Source organism: Triticum urartu, chromosome 6A (assembly GCF_056163025.1).
Source record: "Triticum urartu cultivar PI428250 chromosome 6A, HENAU_Tu73, whole genome shotgun sequence".
Taxonomy (NCBI): Eukaryota; Viridiplantae; Streptophyta; class Magnoliopsida; order Poales; family Poaceae; genus Triticum; species Triticum urartu.
Window position 1 is genome coordinate 231,623,917 of NC_141878.1, and position 17,624 is coordinate 231,641,540.

Genomic DNA, 17,624 nt, shown 5'->3' on the forward strand with positions numbered 1-17,624 from the left:
AATCGTGTACGAATCTGCTATGCCCATATTTCACCAAGTCTGAAACTGTTAATCGATTCAATGTTTGCTTAATGATGGCCACTAATCTATAGCTCATATGCATGTGGTTCCTTCGTGTGATTTGCTCTATGTAATGTGTACTTTGATTCCATGCCTCTGGTTGCCATGTAATCTTGTTGTAGCATGTGTATATCTTGCTCTAAAGTTACAATCGTTAAGCTGTTGTCTGCTATACCCATATTTCACTAAGTCTGAAACTGTTAATTGGTTCAATGTTTGCTTCATGATAGCCACTAATCTATAGCTCATATGCATGTGGTTACTTCACATGATTTGCTCTATGTAATGTGTTCTTTGATGCCATGCCTCTGGTTGCCATGTAATCTTGCTGTAGCATGTATATATCTTGCTCTAAAGTTGCAATCGTTATGAATTTTCAGGATATTGGTAAAACTTTAGAAATTAATAGAAAATCAACCATAACTCCGATGAAAATAATTTATAGAACTAGCGAGTGTGTGTGTGTGTGTTTGAGAGAGAAGCCAGTAGATTCCTCTCGTCTACTCCGGTGGCCACTCCGGCCCCGAAGGACACCTCCTACCACCGGTCACTCCGGCGGTGGCAGCCACATTCCCTAGGCCTTTGGTAGAGAGACGGGGGTAGATGGTGTTGGATCCACCATCACTCAACTTTGCCCGAGGTAAAGAGTTTCAACTCTCCATGAGGAAGAAGTTCGGTCACCCGATTGTGTTTTCGCCAGGGTTTTGGTAGAAAGAATTTGTTTTAGTTGCCACCTTTTGTCGTGCTCATTTCCATTTGGACTTTCATACGGTCAGCATTGCTCTCCAATCTTGCTTTGGTGGTTATCCTCAAGGGTTCATAGTTCTTCATCTTAAGGACATGTCTTTTAGGTTCTGTGTGGATTCAAAATCAGTCGTTTTTGAGATTTATAATCAAGGTCGCGTTGTGGAAAAAGACTTAGAAATAGTTTTTTCACTTTGAGGTGTGGGAGGTCCAAATTGGCGTGGAGAGGAATTCCTTTTTTACAAAAGGAGGAAGATTCTTGGACATTGGTGGATCGCGGCGGATCACGTTCACGTGGTTCCTCCAGCGATCACCGCCGGCAATATGTTTCTTGCGTCTGTCTAATCATCTAGAATCAAGCAACAATGGTACCTCAGAGAATAATGCCACGACTACTAATGACACATTTAATGTGGATAATTACTCGGCGGGCGTCATTCCGGACAGAGCAACCGCCAGCGCCGATTGGTCACGTTCGAATGGAATAGTACAATGCTATGCTTGTGGTCAAGTCAGCCATTTTGCTAAAGAGCGCACTGAAAAAAGACTCACCGGGCTTTACCCATTTCTCCAGTTTGACACCTTTAGAATCCTACCAGAAGAGGCTTGGGCCCATTGTGTGGTGGATGACTGGTTCCATTCGATTGGCCCGGCCCGCGAGGACCCGATGGTATCTAATATCAAAGAGCTATGTTTGGGGGATTTTCCTAATTTTCAGCCTCGCTTGGCACTTGCCTCCTCGGCTTCTCCAACCTCTGCTCCTTCCCTACACCATTCCAATACCACACTAGCATCCTTGTCATTGGCCGCAACTCTCAGGGTTTCTACATCCATGGCCGACATCCCGATCAACCCCCGTTGTTTTGTTCCCTACGGGTTTGAAATCCATCAAGTGGACGGGAACAATGGTGTTGCTCGGGTGGTTCTTCCTCACGGCAAGCGTCATCATGAGGACTGGGCCATAGCCACCATCCATCCAATTCTGGTCGACGCTCCTTTCCCCACTGTAAGAGAAGTGATTGAGGATTTTGTTGTTGTTCATAAGCAACTGGGTCTTAGAGATGTGCAGAGATATCCGTTTGGGGAAGCTTATGTTCACCTCACGCATGTCAGAGATAGGGACAAACTTGTTCTTGATAGCCCGCATGAATTCAATGACGTTTTCATTTCCTTCTCCAAGCATGATGAAGGGAGGAATAATAGGAGGGTACATTTCAATAGGATAGTTTGTCTTCTTCTTACGGGCGTCTCGTTTGATTTCTGTAACACTGAAGATATTGCAAATGCTGTCAGACGTTTTGACCAGTTAATTTCTTGGGATAATGAGGAAGGGCACATGGGCTGCATTGTGCTCAAAGCCAGGGTTATGAATCTTGAAATCATCCCTAATAGCGTCAGATGGTCAGAGGGGGATGAGTTTGAAGAAGATGGCTGGTCTTCCTCTGTTGAAGTGCTCGCTAGTGAGATGTTGGGTGGTGGACCCACGGATGAGGACCCCATACCGCCTGACAATGTAGATCCTCACCCACTGCCTGAAAATGCTGGTCAAATTCCAGGGTTTCATCAAGAGGCAATGGACAATGATATGTATGATAATTTGGAAGAGGGTGAGTGGGAACAAGATGGAAATTGGGTACAACAACAACCTGTAGCTCCCAATGAGGCAATTCATGACTTACTTGATGTTGTAGAATAAGAAGAAATGGCCTGGGCTAATGGTGAAGAGCTCCTCCCTGCTGCTAGTAACAGTAGTTTGTCCTTAGATATGTCTTTTTCTGAAGGAGACAATGCAAACTTCATGGGCATGGTAGTTACACTTGCAGTGGGTGCTCTAATGCCACAAGTTTTCAGATACCTCTAGTTCAATAAGCTATTCTTCCTCCCGCAGTCAATATCATAGCAAATGGTCTACAAAATTTAATTCAAGCCTATCAATCAGATGAGGAGGAACCCGAGGATATTGCAAATGTTATTGAGCTGCCTTTACCTCAAAAAGAGGTCTTACCTGATACTGAAGTTGTTCATACTGTTCCTACTCTGAATGCACCTGCCACAGACATTTCCTCTATTGCACGTGTTGTACAGTCTGCTAATCCAGAGTCTGTCCAGCAATATTATGACAATCATGTTTCTATCCAGGTCTTACCTGGTGAGGGGGTTGATGTGGCTACCAAATCTACTTCAATTGAGGTTTCTAGTCCAAAGGAGGCTACCGTTCTAGTCCCTCAACTCTGATATTTCTGCATTTGTTAACACCACCAGAGGCAGCCCTGCATTAGTTTCCCATGGTGATAAGCTTCATACTACAATAAGAGGTAAATGGGTTCAGGATATCAATGGGCTATTTAATATTGCTCCTACTGTGTTGGGTTTGAAAAATATCCAGCTTTCTGCCCTTGCTAATAATGAAACTATAATTTCTGAAGAAGGTCTACTCCTATGGAAGCAGCACTTTGTAGAAAAACCAAATGAAGATGGAAATACAATATCTATCAGCATTCATGTAAGTTGGTTTAATTTCATTGTGCATCTCCTCATGACACCAGATAAATTTGGCTGGACTGTCCATATGTTGAAATCACCTATGTGGGAGCTGCTCTCTGATTTTGATGATAATTCTAATTCCAGTATGTTTCATATCGCTGATAAGTGCTCCACTACTCATGCTCCTATTTGTTAGATGAATGAGGAAGAGAATAACAAAGCTCTAGGGAGGAATAAGGAGAATCAAGGGGACTCCTCCAACTAGATGGATTTAGAATCTCAAGCTCTGTTGCAGCCCTTTGGTCATGAGAACTCCAAGAAAAGGAGAGGGGAAACACTCCCCTTGTCAAAACTGAGGTAAGGAGGAGTGATAGAATAAAGCAAGATAATGGTGGTTTTAAGAGTAATTCCCGCTCTAACAATAAATTCCTACCTTGTAATGCTGCTCCTCCAATTGCTCAAAAAAAGTAGTTAAGAATCTCACTGCTACTTTTTGCAAGGTGGCTGATCAGGAGCTGGAGGCAAAGTTAGCCAAGAAACCTAAAAAAAGATCAGGGGAAGAGATGGGCAAGGTGAACTTGACCATGGGAGATGCAGCAGCTTCACAGAACTCCAAATGGTTGCACACCAGATCTTGTTGACTATCGGGGAGGACATGATCTCCTTTTGCTTCTTAATTCAACCTTTGGATGTAATGGTTCCTTTAGTAGTGGCTGGTGTTTCCCCTTTTGTAATCTTGTGCTACCTGTGGACCTGTAGTTGCTACTGGATAATGCTGTTATATGTGCTCAGGGTATGTTGCTCTTTGTTACTGGTCAGATATCTAAGGAAACTTAAGAGAGTATGTATGAAATGGGTGTCTTGTTAATTCATGTGGCATTTTGGTTCTTGGAGGTGCATCTTGGCACTCTTTATATTGGATCAAGTGATGGAACTTGATCACTGGCTGCTTTTAACATTTAATTCTTGTGAATAACACAACAAAGAATTGGAACATACTGAATTGGAACACTAGAGGGATGAATTCTGAACAGAAATGGTTGGCTCTTAGACAAAAGATTGAAGAGAGTGATTGTGCAATTACCTTCTTACAGGAAACCAAAAGAGAGGAGATTGATTCCATTTATCTCCGTTGCCAAAACAAAATTAATAAATTTGCTTTCCTTCCCTCCATTGGGGCTTCAAGGGGTCTTTTGGTAGCTTGGAATGACTCTTTGTTTGTAGGGGAAGTCATTGCCCAAAATAGATTTTCCCTCTCATTGCAATTCACAAGTTTACAATCAAATCAGACCTGGGTCCTCACAAACATATATGGCCCTTGTGAAGTGCAAGACATGATTGAGTTCATCACCTAGTTTCATAATATTCATATGCCAATAGATACAGACTGGATCCTAAAGGGTGATTTCAGCTTCATCAGAGCTCCCTCTAACAAGAGCAGACCATGTGGAGATGTTAATGAAATGCTGTTATTTAATGAAGCCATAAGTAATCAGTGTCTGGTGGAGCTACCTCTACATGGGAGGAAATTTAGTTGGAGTAATATGCAACAAAGACCACTTTTGGTTAAGTTGGATTGGTTTTTCACTTCAGCTTCCTAGATGACCTCTTTCCCAAACACAATTGTCGTTCCTTTGGCAAAACCTATCTCAGATCACCTTCTATGTGTTATTAAAATTGGTACAGCAATCCCAAAGGCCAAAGTGTTCTGGTTTGAAAATTATTGGCTACAACACTCTGACTTCAAACAAGTAGTAGCTGCTGCTGGAACATTGCAGTGGGAAATATGGATGCTGCCAAAAGTATTAATATAAAATTCAAGAACCTTAGAAGATCTCTCAAGCAGTGGGATAGGACCCTTTCTTGCGTGAAAACTCAAATTACATCTGTCGGATTTCGGGTTCCGGCAGACCCTTGAGGTTCGAACACTGGGGTGCGCGCGGAGATTTCGCCTCCAACCTACCTGCACTCCTCCGCCTTGCTAGGATCTAAACTAAGGAAAGAACAACACAAGAGACGTAGGGTTTATACTGGTTCGGGCCACCGTTGTGGTGTAATACCCTACTCCAGTGTGTGGTGTGGTGGATTGCCTCTTGGACTGATGATGATGAACAATACAAGGAAGAACAGCCTCGCGAGGGTCTGTTCTTGGCTGGGGCGATGAACTACTGGGAGGAGCTCAGTCACCTTTCTCTCTCTCTCTTTCTGATCTTCTCTATCCTTCGATCCCCTCGGCCCCCGCTCTCTTGGCTCTATGGGTGGCTGGTCCTATTTATAGAGGCCCTGGTCCTCTTCCCAAATATCGAGCGGGAAGGGAGCCAACAATGGCGGGCTAATTTGAAGGGGGACAGCTAGTATCAACTATCCTGACAAAAGTAGTCTTCGCCTGCGCAAAGCTCTGGTGATGACGCCGTCTTGGGCTCCACGGTGACCTCCGTCTCGTAGTCCTCCTGGTCTTGGTCTCGTTGCACCGAAATGGCAACCTTTGCCTGATGCCTTGGTACTCCGCGGCTGCGCTCGCCCCCTTTGCACCAAAGAGGAAGGGAGGACACTGCGCGGGCTGGCACCCGCCTGGCGCCCCCGGTCGTCATGGCTTGCGTCATGGGCACCTCGTGAGGTACCCGCCTTGATCTCTCCGCCTCCTCGTGAGCCAGCCTAACGAGGCCGCGCCTGAGGAAGCTCCGCGTCGTCCGCCTCGCGAGGCTTGGCCCCTCGCGAGGGTCTTGGGTTTGTGTTGGTGAAGATGGGCCACGTTGGGCCCCCCTTTGAGCCACGCCGCAGGCCGCAAGCAGGCAAGTCTGGGGACCCCCGTTCCCAGAACGCCGACATTAGCCACCGGGCCCAAGGCGCACCCGGACTTGGCCGTGCAGGGAGGAGGAAGGGCAAGAGCGAAGCACCGCGGGGCCTAACAGCCTGCGGCCTTGGGCGCCGCATGGCGGTTGATTGGACGTAGGCGCCCTAGCAACCGTGCGAGTTGATAAAGGAGCGGCATCCACCTAGGCTTTGCTTCTTACTTTCCCCGGTTGCTGCTCAGATCCCCTTTCCTGCGCCTCTCCTTCCTCCAAAATTTCCAGATCCACTCCGACCATGTGGCCTAGGAAGCCATGGCGCCTCGTCAGCCCCCGGCCGTAGGTTGGTAATCGTCTGCCCTAGACCCGCCGAACGTGTCAGAGGCGAGCCTTGCCAGGTTGCGCCGGATGGCGATGGCGCGGGGCATCAACGGGGCGAAGGTGTTTAAAGCCGGCTCCGCCACCCCTGATGGTCAAGGGAGCACCTTCTATCTGCTCTTCGTAAGTGCCATTGCTGCTGGCCTGGTGCCTCCCTTCTCTGAGTTCTTCTTCTCTGTCCTCCGCTACTATAAGCTACAAGCCCTGCATCTCCACCCCAACTCCGTCCTTCTCCTGGCAATCTTCGCCTATTACTGCGAGGCTCACGTGGGGGTGCAGCCCTCAGTGGCCTTGCTGCGCCACTACTTCTACCTCTGGACCTCTCGTGGTACTGCTTCCGTGTGCGCGAGCTTCGTTGCGTACGGTGGCACCATTGCCATTTCGAACCCCGGGAAAAGGATTGAGGGCTTCAGGAGCAAGTGGGTCTTGGTGGATGCTGGGCGCATCCACCCTCGGCTGATCTTGCCCACGGAGCAGCCCACGAGCTCCAGCGATTGGGGTCGAGCGGAGCTCACGGACCCCCGCACGAAGCTGATGTTGGAGAAGATGGACGCGGATCTGAGGCCAGCCAACATGGCGGCGACGAAGCTGACCGGCGCGTCGCTGCTGAGGGAATTCCTGGAGCACCAGCTGGCTCCGCTTCGGCAGTACTCGCTTCCGATGTGGAGGCCCCGCCCGAGCCCCGCGGCCTTAGCCGACGAAGATCTGGCTGCTGTCCTCCAATCTGTGGTCGGGGGCAATGTGGTGAGGTTGGCGGGCGCTCCTACGCCCTTGTTCCTCCACGACGACTGGGAGCAGGTAGTGGAGTCCATGCCCGTCTTCAACGGGGATGGGCCCGTGCCCGTGGAAACTCCTGAGGAACCAGTGGACGTGCCCTCCAATGACTCCAGCGAAGAGGAGGAAGGAGGGGAGCGGGGAAAGGGGCCTGACTCTGAGGCGACTGACGGAGAGTCGGGGGCTCCCCTCCCCCGGCGTAGGTCCCGCGTTCTCCGCATCTCTCCGAGCGATGACGATGAGGATGACGACGAAGACGACGACGAGGACAACGACGAGCAGGACGGCGGGAGCTCACTCCCGATCCCGAAGAAGGACAGGACCAGGCTGATCTCCCACGGGTCTGCCCCGCCCCGGGGCGGACCGCAGATGCGCCTTCCGCCTACAAGCTTCCCGAGGTTGACCCTTCCAGCTGGCTTTCAGGCTTCAAATTTGGCTGGAGGCCGCTTGAGCTCACTGGCGATGACCCGTAACCATTCGATTCTTGTCTTTATCTCTTGCTCTGCTTCTGAGGCTTGATGTCCGCATCTCTTCGGTAGGCTGGCGCCCGCCGCAAAGAAGCCGAAGGGGGCTCCCGAGGTTCCATCCGTGGCAGCGCTTCTGCCCACGAAGGAGGGTGACCACGACGTACAGGCTTCTCCTGCCCGGTCGTTCTCGCGAGGCCTGGCTGAGCCGGCTGGGGCGAGCTCAGCCCCCACGGCCCAAGTGGCTCCCGAGGTGCTCTTGCCTGCCGCCGCCACTTCAGCTGTCGGGGCGCGGCAGACTCCGCCTCAGGATGCTGTGGCCGCGCTGCCGTCTTCTCCTCCTACTCCAGCGGCTGCTGTCTCTCCGACTCCTTCTGCCATTCTGGATCGTGCTATTGCTGTGCTGGACCGACTGCGTCAGGATCTTCTTGGCGCCGACCCCCGCTTGGTGGCCGGGCGCTTGGAGCTGGCTTCAGGATGGGTTCGCTCCGACGCTTCGATTCGGGCGGCGCTGGTCCAGGCCTCGACGGCATGCGACAAGGAGAAGCAGGCCATCCTTGAGGCGAAGGCTGCTCGTGATGCAGCCCTGGGGGAGGTGGTCGACGTTCGTGGCCGTTGCAAGGCGCTGGAGGGCGAACTGCAAGGTTTGCGGGACCAGCTCGCGAACAAGGTCCGCCTTCGCCAAGAGCAGGAAGAAGGCGTGAAGGCTCGCGAGGCGGCTCTCAAGCAGAAGGAGGTCAAGCTCAAGAAACGCCACGACCGCCTAGGCGCGCTGGAGCAGGAGTTGGGGGCGAGGAAGGCCAAGCTGGACGACGAGGCCCTGGTTCTTGCCAAGGACCGCGTGGCCTTTGCGGAGATGGAGGCGAGGGCTCGCTCATCACTGAGGACGCTTTACGACAGCGGCCTGGAGAGCCCACTGGCTGGCGCTGAGGACGGCCCCGCCAAGCTGCTTCCCTTCCTGGTTCACGCTCTTGAAGATGTCGCCCTTGGACTTGGCCCCGCGGCCGAGGCTGAGGCGCGTGTCCTGTCTTCTGCAGCAATGACACGGGTCCTCACCCACATCTATCTTCGCGATCCCGGTGTCGACCTCGATAGCCTGCTGGAGCCAATGAGCGGCGAGCGTGCCGCTGCCGCTGCCGAGGCCGTGAAGGGTTGCGCAGAGGCCCTGTTGGGGAAGTTCCGGGCCTTCAGCACCAAGCCGAAGCAAGGCGCTGCCGACCCCACCGCTCCGTAAGGCGTACCAAATCCGCGCTGCTCCATCACCGACAAGTGACTCCGTCGCGGCTCCTGTCCTGCCTTTAATTCCTGCACATGTATCATGCCTCGGGGAGGCGTTTAAACTTGCGTTTGGCATCGAGATAATAGTGTGGACTGTAATATTTGCTTTTGAACTTCTTGAAATTTGTGCCTTTCCTTCCTACTTGCTTATGTTCTACGCCGGCAGAGCCCGGCCCCGCGCATGCCTCACCCAGCGTTGGTCCCGACCGGAAACCAGGACGGGGCCAAGGAGTGAGGGGCCACGTGACAAGTTAGGCTCCTGAGTCGCGATGCTCAGGAGTCCCCCTTGGCGCACGAACAGCAAGTAGGGAGGTGTGATGCGGGTGGATCTGTCGTTCTACGTCTGCAGAGCCCGGCCGCGCGCGTACCTCACCCAGCGTTGGTCCCGACCGGAAACCAGGACGGGGCCACGGAGTGAGGGGCTACGTGACCAGTTAGGCTCTTGAGTCACGATGCTCAGGAGTCCCCCTTGACGCACGAACAACAAGAGTAGGGAGGCGTGATGCGGGTGGATCTACCGTTCTACGTCTGCAGAGCCCGGCCGCGCGCATACCTCACCCAGCGTTGGTCCCGACCGGAAACCAGGATGGGGCCACAGAGTGAGGGGCTACGTGACCAGTTAGGCTCCTGAGTCGCGATGCTCAGGAGTCCTCCTTGACGCTCAAACGGCCTTCGTACCTTGGCTCCGCTCGGGGAGAGACGCGCGACGAACCAGGCCCGGGGGGACCCGGCTGGGCGGCGTGCGTCTGGGTGTGACCCAGGCGCAGCCCCCGTGCCCAGCCCCCTCGCACGGCACTCCCGAGGGGAGGCGTTACGATGAGGCTAGACACCGAGCTCTGGGCTCCCTGAGGTTGGTGCGGCCCGGGGGCCACCCTCAGTTGTTTATCACCAGCGCGGAGCATAGCGCTACAGTATGTGTACGGGCATAGCCGCTCCTCGGCAGTGTCGTCAGCCAGCGTGGAGCATGGTGCTTCCACTGGTACGTGGGAGGGGGCCCCCCTCCGGGAGGAGCCCCCGGGGCGTGTACAGCCCCGCCCTGACACGTGGCTGGTACGGTAGGGCATGGCGAGGTGTATTTGGGCACCCGTGAGCCAGCGCGGGACTCACGGGGCCCTACCTCTAGACGGGTTGCGCCTGGCACTGGGCCTTATCTTGTGATTTGTCCCTGCAAATTTGGTTATATGTCGGCACTCTACGTCCTCGGGTCCCGGCCCTTGAGCTGGTCTCAGCCGTCGCTGGTATGCCAGGTCGCGATGCCATGGACAAGGCCAGAGGGTGAGGGCTGGAGAGCCAGTAAGAGCCCTGAGTCGCGATGCTCAGGTACCCCCCTTTAACGTGCAAGTGGTCGGCATGGAGAAGAAGAGGTGCCGTGGACCGGCATCAAATAATCAAGCATGGTGGGTCTAACGCATAATCAGAAATAAACGCAAACGGGATACATGCCGCTAGGCCTGGCCCGAGCGGCTTGGGGTGTCATGCAGCCCGAGGGGCGCCCCCAACAAGGTAAGCTAACAACATGGAATAAAAAAGGGATACACGCCGCAGGGATGGAACCACGCGGCCTAGGAATAATGCAGCCCTAGGGGGGCGCTCCCAGCTGGAAATAAAACTCGAAAGACGTCACCTGATGATGTCGAGGACGAAGGAGCATTGATGTAGCAGGCTCGGTGGGCTGCGGGAGCCGATCCTCACGAGCCCCCAGGCCCAGGGGCCTCGGAAGGCTCCGGAGGCGCTGGCGGCTCCTCACGGGCCATCTCCATCCCTGCTAGGGCCGCGGAACGCCTGGCCTCTCGTGCCCCCGTGATGCCCCTCATGAGGCGCTGGTACGTGTCAGCCGCGTTCGGCAAGCCGTAAGGCATGCGAACGTAGCTGTGGGGTGGGCCTCCGCAGCGCCCCACTCGCGAGGGCCAGAGGCGCTCTAGAGAGGCGACTCGGTTGAGCCCTGGTATGTCGATGCAGACGCGCAGCCCACCATCCTCGCCTGGATGGGGAGCCACTGCTGGTAGGCGGCGGCCACCTTTCATGACTCTTGACTCCTATAGCTCCTGAATGGCCTTGCTGACGAACTCCTGAGGGTCTGGGTCTCCTTGCCTTGCTCCTTCAGAGGGAAACGTGCTTCGAAACACGCCTCCATGTGGTGCCCAAGCGCCTCCCTCGTGACCCTAGCTAGGTTGGTGGCCCTCCAGGGGAGAGCCCCCGAGCCCTGCCGGAGGAGGGCGCCGGGCGCGCTTTCCTATGCGATGGAAGGAGGTTCCCCCTAGGCAGGCGCGGGCCCAGAGGGGCCTGCCTCCTGAGTGGTCGGGCCGGACGATGTCTTCTTCTTCTTAGGGGCGGTCTCGGGAGGCCTCCTGCTTCCACGATCCGGGTCTTCAAGTGACGCGGCCTGAAAGGCTCGTTCCAGGGAACACACCGCGTCCTTCTCTTCACAGGGCACCGTGATGACTCCGCCGCTTCCTGGCATCTTGAGGACGTTGTAGCCGTGGTGAGTTACGGCCATGAACTTGGCCAACGCTGGGTACCCAAGGATGGCGTTGTACGACAGGCGAATGTGAGTGACGTCGAAGTCGATGAGATCGGTGCGGTAGTTGTCGCGTGCCCCGAAGGTGACAGGGAGGCGGACCTGCCCAATCGGCACCGTGGAGCCGTTGGTGATACCGGAGAAAGGCTTGGTTGGCTGAAGCTGGCTGTAGGGCACTTGGAGGTTGTTGAATGTTTCCACGGACAGGACGTTGAGCCCTGCCCCGCCATCGATGAGGGTCTTGGTGACCACCATGTTGCTGACGATCAGGGAGCAAAGAATCAGGAGAACTCCGGCTGTAGCCGCACACTTGAGCTGATCTGCTGAGCTGAACGTGATGGCACACGCCGACCACCTGAGAGGGCGCGTGGCTTCGAGCCTGGGGAGGACTGCGTTCACTTCGCAGGCGAACTGCTTGAAGATGCGCTGAGAGGCTGGGGCTTGTGCCCCGCCCAGGATGCAGATGATCGCGCGCGGCTCCTGGAAACCCCCAGCTCCCTCGTCCTGGTGGCGGTCCACGTTTCTCCTTGGCGGCGGCGGCAGCGGTGGGAGGCCTGCATTGCCTTGCGGGCGATCCCCGCGAGGCTGATCCCTCCAGTCTCCCTCGCGAGGCGGGTCTTGCCAGCGATCCTCGTGAGGTCGATCGTGCCACCCTTGGCGCGGGCAGCGGTCTTCCCAGCGTCCTGCGTTCCTTCCTCCTCCTCGACCGTAGCCCCGGTCACCGCGGTCGGGGCGACGGCCGATCCTTCCTTCTCGCACGGCTCGGAGCTCTTGATATTCGTTGGTGTTGTGGGTGTGGAGGTCGTGGTACACACAGTACCGACTGCCCATGGAAGATTCGGGCTGATCTCTGCCCCGCTTGGTGTCTGGTTCTGCCGCGAGCACGGCAGCCCCCTTGCGCTTCACATCCTTGGCCTTGGGCTTCTTCTCTTCTAGGTCTGCGGCAGGCAGCTCGAGGAGGGAGAGACTCCCTTCCTCAGCCCTGGCACACTTGGTTGAACAACTCCAAGGAAGTGCACAGGTCTTCATGCATCGCCAGCTCCTCCTTCATCTTGACATCGTGCACGCCGACGGAGAAGGCTGAGATGATGGCCTCCTCAGTCACCTTGGGAATCTTGAGGCGTGCGTTGTTGAAGCGTTGGATGTACTTCTGCAGGGTCTCTCCTGGTTGTTGCTTGATGCGGCGCATGTCGCTCACGGCGGGTGGCCGGTCGCGAGTACCTTGGAAGTTGGCGATGAAGCGGGTGCGCATCTCGTCCCAGGAGGAGATCGTGCCTGGAGCCAGGTTCAGGAGCCAGGTACGGGCCCCGTCCTTGAGTGCCATGGGAAACCAGTTCGCCATGACCTTCTCGTCTCCGTTGGCAGCTTCGATGCCCAGCTCATAGAGCTGGAGGAACTCCGCAGGGTCGGCCGTGCCGTCGTAACGAGGAGGCAGGTCTGGCTTGAACTTGCCGGGCCACGCGACACTGCATAGCTCGGTGGTGAAGGTACGATAGCCTGCTGTGGCCACGGGAGGCCTTGGGTGGCGGAGAGCTTGGTATTGCATGTCCCCACGCGCTGCAGCTGGGAGCAGCGCGGGGTCTTGACATGCGGGAGCAGGAGCATGGTCGCGATGTGCTGGAGCAGGGAGCGCCCGGGCAGCTTCTTGCGGGCGAGGGACTTCTTGGCAGCTCTGCTCTTGCCGTGTTGGCACCTGACGGAGCGAGTTCCGCCCAGGGGCCACGCGCCTTGGAGCCATGGCGCCTTCTTGAGGAGGCGGCTGGGGCGCCCCCGGAGCTTCGTCGCCCGCGCGGGGCGGGGTGCGGTGCAGCGGAACGGACGGCGCAGGAGAGCCCCCTGCGGCGCGGACGAGCTCGGCGATGCGGTCGAGCCATTCTTCGTAGACGTCGTCGACGGGACGGTAGCGCAGGAGCTTGTTTGTCGCATTGAGCGCAGCTCGAGCCTCCATGGCTGCGCGGAGCGCGCGGGACGGAGAACCAGCTGGGGTGAGCGAGGGAGTGGCGGTGCGGTCGTCTCGCCGCACGGACGGATGCTGAGACGACGCTTGCTGCTCGTCCCCCGCCGGGCCGGTGGCGGCGTTGATGGCAGGTGACGGGGAACGGCGAGGACGCCCGCCGACAAGAGCCGTCTGGGCGACGCGGGAAGCGAGAGCGGCCTGGCGCTTGGCGCGGGCCCGACGAGCGTCAGACATGGACGCGATGGTCGAAGGAGAACGGGGTGGTGGAAGACGAATTCCGGCGCACCCCTACCTGGCGCGCCAAATGTCGGATTTTGGGTTCCGGCAGACCCTTGAGGTTCAAACACTGGGGTGCGCGCGGAGATTTTGCCTTCTATCTACCTCGCGAGGCGGGTCTTGCCAGCGATCCTCACGAGGTTGATCGCGCCACCGTTGGCGCGGGCCACGGTCTTCCCAGCGTCCTGCGTTCCTTCCTCCTCCTCGGCCGTAGCCCCGGTCACTGCGGTCAGGGCGACGGCCGATCCTTCCTTCTCGCACGGCTCGGAGCTCTTGACATTCGTTGGTGTTGTGGGTGTGGAGGTCGTGGTACACACAGTACCGGCTGCCCTTGGAAGGTTCGGGCTGATCTCTGCCCCGCTTGGTGTCTGGTTCTGCCGCTTGCACGGCAGCCCCCTTGCGCTTCACATCCTTGGCCTTGGGCTTCTTCTCTTCTGGGTCTGCGGCAGGCAGCTCGAGGAGGGAGAGACGCCCTTCCACGGCCCTGGCGCATTTGGTTGCCAGGTTGAACAGTTCCAAGGAAGTGCACAGGTCTTCATGCATCGCCAGCTCCTCCTTCATCTTGACGTCGCGCACGCCGTCGGAGAAGGCCGAGATGATGGCCTCCTCAGTCACCTTGGGAATCTTGAGGCGTGCGTTGTTGAAGCGCTGGATGTACTTCTGTAGGGTCTCCCCGGGCTGTTGCTTGATGCGGCGCATGTCGCTCACGGTGGGTGGCCGGTGGGGAGTGCCTTGGAAGTTGGCGATGAAGCAGGTGCGCATCTCGTCCCAGGAGGAGATTGTGCCTGGAGCCAGGTTCAGGAGCCAGGTGCGGGCCCCGTCCTTGAGTGCCTTGGGGAACCAGTTCGCCATGACCTTCTCGTATCTGTTGGCAGCTTCGATGCCCAGCTCGTAGAGCTGGAGGAACTCCGCAGGGTCAGCCGTGCCGTCGTAGTGAGGAGGCAAGTCTGGCTTGAACTTGCTGGGCCATGCGACGTTGCGTAGCTCGGTAGTGAAGGCGCGGCAGCCTGCTGTGGCCACGGGAGGCCTTGGATGACGGGGAGCTTGGTCTTACATGCGCCCACGCGCTGCAGCTGGGAGCAGCGCGGGGTCTTGACGCGCGGGAGCAGGAGCATGGTCGCGGCATGCTGGAGCAGGGAGCGCTCGAGCAACTTCTTGCGGGCGAGGGACTTCTTGACAGCTCTGCTCTTGCTGCGCTAGCGCCTGACGGAGCGGGTTCCGCCCAGGGGCCACGCGCCTTGGAGCCATGGCGCCTTCCTGAGGAGGAGGCGGCCGGGGCACCGCCGGAGCTTCATTGCCCGTGCGGGGCGGGGTGCGGTGCAGCGGAACGGACGGCACAGGAGAGCCCCCTACGGCACGGACGAGCTCGGCGACGTGGTGGAGCCATTCTTCATAGAAGTCGTCGACGGGACGGTAGCACAGGAGCTCGTTCGCCGCGATGAGTGCAGCCCGAGCCTCCATGGGCGCGCAGAGCGCGCTGGACGAAGAACCAGCTGGGGTGAGCGAGGGAGTTGCGGTGCGGCCGTCTTGCCGCACGGATGGATGCTGGGACGATGCTTGCTGCTCGTCCCCCGCCGGGCCGGTGGTGGCGTTGACGGCAGGTGACGGGGAACGGCGAGGACGCCCGCCGACAGGGGCTGTCTGGGCGACGTGGGAAGCAAGCGCGGCCTGGCGCTCAGCGCGGGCCCGACGAGCGTCAGACATGGGCGTGATGGTTGGAGGAGAACGGGGTGGTGGAAGACGAATCCCGGCGCAGCCCTACCTGGCGCGCCAAATGTCGGATTTCGGGTTCCGGCAGACCCTTGAGGTTTGAACACTGGGGTGCGCGCGGAGATTTCGCCTCCTACCTACCTGCAATCCTCCGCCTTGCTAGGATCTAAACTAAGGAAAGAACAACACAAGAGACACAGGGTTTATAATGGTTCGGGCCACCGTTGTGGTGTAATACCCTACTCTAGTGTGTGGTGTGGTGGATTGCCCCTTGGGCTGATGATGATGAACAATACAAGGAAGAACAGCCTCGCGAGGGTCTGTTCTTGGCTGGGGCGATGAACTACTGGGAGGAGCTCAGTCACCTTTCTCTCTCTCTCTTTCTGATCTTCTCTATCCTTCGATCCCCCCGGCCCCCGCTCTCTTGGCTCTATGGTTGGCTGGTCCTATTTATGGAGGCCCTGGTCCTCTTCCCAAATATCGAGCGGGAAGGGAGCCAACAATGGCGGGCTAATTTGAAGGGGGACAGCTAGTATCAACTATCCTGACAAAAGTAGTCTTCGCCTGCGCAAAGCTCTGGTGATGACGCCGTCTTGGGCTCCACGGTGACCTCCGTCTCGTAGTCCTCCTGGTCTTGGTCTCGTTGCACCGAAATGGCAACCTTTTCCTGATGCCTCGGTACTCCGCGGCTGCGCTCGCCCCCTTTGCACCAAAGAGGAAGGGAGGACACTACGCGGGCTGGCACCCGCCTGGCGCCCCCGGTCGTCATGGCTTGCGTCACGGGCACCTCGTGAGGTACCCCGCCTTGATCTCTCCGCCTCCTCGTGAGCCAGCCTGACGAGGCCGCGCCTGAGGAAGCTCCGTGTCGTCCGCCCTGCAAGGCTTGGCCCCTCGCGAGGGTCTTGGGTTTGTGTTGGTGAAGATGGGCCACGCTGGGCCCCCCTTTGAGCCATGCCGCAGGCCGCAGGCAGGCAAGTCTGGGGACCCCCGTTCCCAGAACGCCGACAACATCTGTAAATGAGGTGATATTCTTGCTAGACCTTTTTGAAGAATTCAGCGATTTAGGAGATTTTGAGTGGAATTGTAGATTAATCCTCAGGGAACACTTATTCACCCTCCTCAAAAATCAAAAGATCTACTGGAAGCAAAGTGGTAAAATTAAAGAGATAAAATTTGGTGATGAGAATACAATTTTTTTTCACACAAAGGCTACCATTAATCATAGACACAACCATATTGCTCTCATTCAAAATGATGATCAAGTAGATCTCTCAGATGATGCTGGGAAGGCAGCAATCCTGTGTGAAGCTTTAAAAAAGAATGGGGACATCTAAGAAAACTCCCATGCATTTAGATTTGGTCTCCTTATTTGAACATATCCCTGATGCTTTAGTATTTCATAACTTGGAATTCCCATTCACTGAAGAGGAAATAAATGAAGTGGTTAAAGAACTGCCAAATGACAAATACCCTGGACCAGATGGTTTCAATAATGAGTTCTTCAAGGCCTGCTGGGATATCATCAAAGTGGATGTTTTCAGACTAATCAATGAGTTGCATGATGGAAAAATTTCTATGGAGAGCATCAACACATCATACATCACTCTGATTCCTAAAGGGCCAACACCTTAAACAGCCAATGATTACAGGCCAATCTCTCTTCTGAATTGTTGCCTAATACTCATCACCAAATTATTGGCTAACAAACTCCAGAAAGTGATTCTTTCAATGGTTCATATCAACCAGTATGGCTTCCTCAAGGAAAGAGCAATTCATGATTGTTTAGGATGGGCTTATGAATACTTGCACCAATGTCATAAATCAAAGGAAGAAGTGATTGTCCTAATATTAGATTTTGAGAAAGCTTTTGATATAATTGACCACAAACCAATCTTGGAAGTTCTTAAAGCTAAAGGTTTTGGAGACAGATGGATAAACTGGATTAAAATGCTTTTTACATCTGCTTCTTCAGCTGTCTTGCTGAATGGAGTACCTGGGAAAAAATTCTATTGCATCAGAGGAGTAAGGCAGGGTGATCCATTATCTCCACTATTGTTTGTATTGGTTGCTGACTTGCTTCAAACAATCCTAAATAAAGCTATGAAACTTGGGCTTCTTACACACTGGTGCGCGTCAGTCCTAAACAAACGGTTTTTAACCCCTTTCCGCAACAACATTTTGAACCGTTGCCA